Source organism: Chaetura pelagica, unplaced genomic scaffold (genome assembly GCF_000747805.2).
Source record: "Chaetura pelagica isolate M959 unplaced genomic scaffold, ChaPel_1.0 scaffold169, whole genome shotgun sequence".
Classification (NCBI taxonomy): Eukaryota; Metazoa; Chordata; class Aves; order Apodiformes; family Apodidae; genus Chaetura; species Chaetura pelagica.
This window is the reverse complement of record NW_009954616.1, coordinates 38,674-40,775: the sequence shown is the minus strand read 5'-3', so window position 1 is coordinate 40,775 and position 2,102 is coordinate 38,674.

Here is a 2,102-nt window from a genome sequence, read left to right as displayed (position 1 = left end):
GGCCTGGGGCAGGGGGCGGCCTGGGGCAGAGCGGCCGCTCTCCCTGCTCCAGGTACAAGGGCAGCAAATGGGATAACAGGCTGCCTCGCGTTCCCCGGGGAAATTACGTGCTGGCTCTGCTGGCTGCCTGGCAGAAGGAAACGCGTTGTTTTGCTTCTGACCCCAGCGCTTTTTTTGTTGTTTTTAATAGTTTAAGATGGGGCGTCTCACGATGCTTTATCGTGTAATCAAGAAAAATACCTTGCATATGAAATACTAAAATAAAATAAAGGCCAGGGTATTTTTCTTTCTTTGCTTATGCTTTCAGTAACTTGAAAAGGAGATGGAATCTACATTTTTTTTTCTCATTATCACCAAAAGCGTTTCACCTTTCAGCTTGTTACCTGCAATAGACAGTAAAGGTCAAGTTTTTTTATTAGGGGGAAAAAAAAAGGGTATGTGACATTAGCAAAAAAGCGGGAAGGCTGTGCTCTGCAGTGGAGAGTCACAGAAGCACCAGTGGCCCCTGGAGTTGAATCATTTTCCTGCTCCTCTACCGTGGTGAGGTTTGAATTGTTTGGGTTTTTTTGGTGTCTTGACTACCTCTGTGTTTTTTCAGTGTATTTGTGTATGTAGAGTGTTCTGTAGTCTTGAACCGTTTACAGATTATATATATACATACCAAGCAGTGATTTTGTCTCCTGTTTGGTACTTCGTAAAACAATGGAGATGTGCCAGGGCCAGACAGGCTCTAGTTAAGAATATCCTATTGGTAGTGCTTATGTTCATGACCATAAAATTCCTAGGTAGACCTAGGGGACAACTCTTTTAAGATTGTAATTTAATTTTTGTCTTAAAGGAAAAAAAAAAAAGACATTTGGGGTATTTGGATGATTGATTCTGTTGTAAGAAATCGCAAATCATGTTTAGAGAAAGAAATAAATTGAAGTTCTCAGGAAACTTGTTTACTAGAAAGAGGTAAATTAATGTTTTCTAAAAAAATACTCTTTTTTAGCTTTGTTTGGGTTGCCTTTTAAGACTGTCTGGCATTGCTTGCTTAATCTTTGTTTTCCTCTCTGCATATACTCAAACTTGTCTACTTGCAGGTGTCTCTCTCCTGATTCATCTGGCCAGTAGCAGATATTTCAGTCATGGCTTACAATGTTTGAAGCAATATTCTGCAAAAAGAAGCATTTCTGCCTCCTAAAGTTGTTTGGAACACGGAACAGTTTTCTTATGTTTCAGCTGTAGTGAGGATTGTATAAGCCTCAACAGAAGTCTTGCGGATTTCTTCATCTTTAAATCTAGCTGTCCCTTCTCAACTGAAAGCACAAGTTAACTACAGTAGATGTTTGCTGTAAGCAGGGTGCTGCGAGGGGATCTGAGACTCTGGAGTTTAGTATCCTTTGTTGCTAGGGAAGCTACAGGACTGAAAACCATTACTTCTGTATGCTCCAGTTGAGAAAAAGGTATCATATTTTGTAATAGGCAAAAGGTACTTTGTATGTTAGGAGAAATAATGTGTTTGGGGACTGGAGTACTGTACAGAAAAAGTGTTTTATTTAGCTGTGAAGTAGTGACCAGGTGTGAAATTATTAGACCCCTGGAACCTCCTTTGCCTCCCTTATTGGAAGAGCAGCACGTGCTCATGATGGCAGCTGGTCTGACAGCAGGTACCTCATCCCCTAGTGACAAGCACCCGGTAGCTGTGCTCGTCTGACTGATAGAGGCTTCCAGTCAAAACAGTGGAGCAGTAACATGTCACAAGTGGGGTAAGTGCCTGAGTTGGTTTATCTTCACCTGGCATAAATTAAGTCTGCTTTAGATGGGTTACTTTCAGCTTAAAACAGCAGCTGTTACTTAGGTGGGTGAATTTGCATGAAAGCACATCTGAGAGTCATGGCATGAAAGAGCTTAGCCGTGTAGCTACAGAAAACACAGAACACAATGGTAGTGTTGTAAGACTGGGCTGAAAGAGGCCTTTTGGGTCAGCGAGTCCAGCAACTCCATTGCAGTTACTGCTCTTTCCTACTCAGATGGGCAGTGTAAGAGTGGCTTTCAACTGGAGGTAGTACGTTTTCTTTTTCAGTGTTGGAAGCAAGGATGGTACTTACAGTCATTCC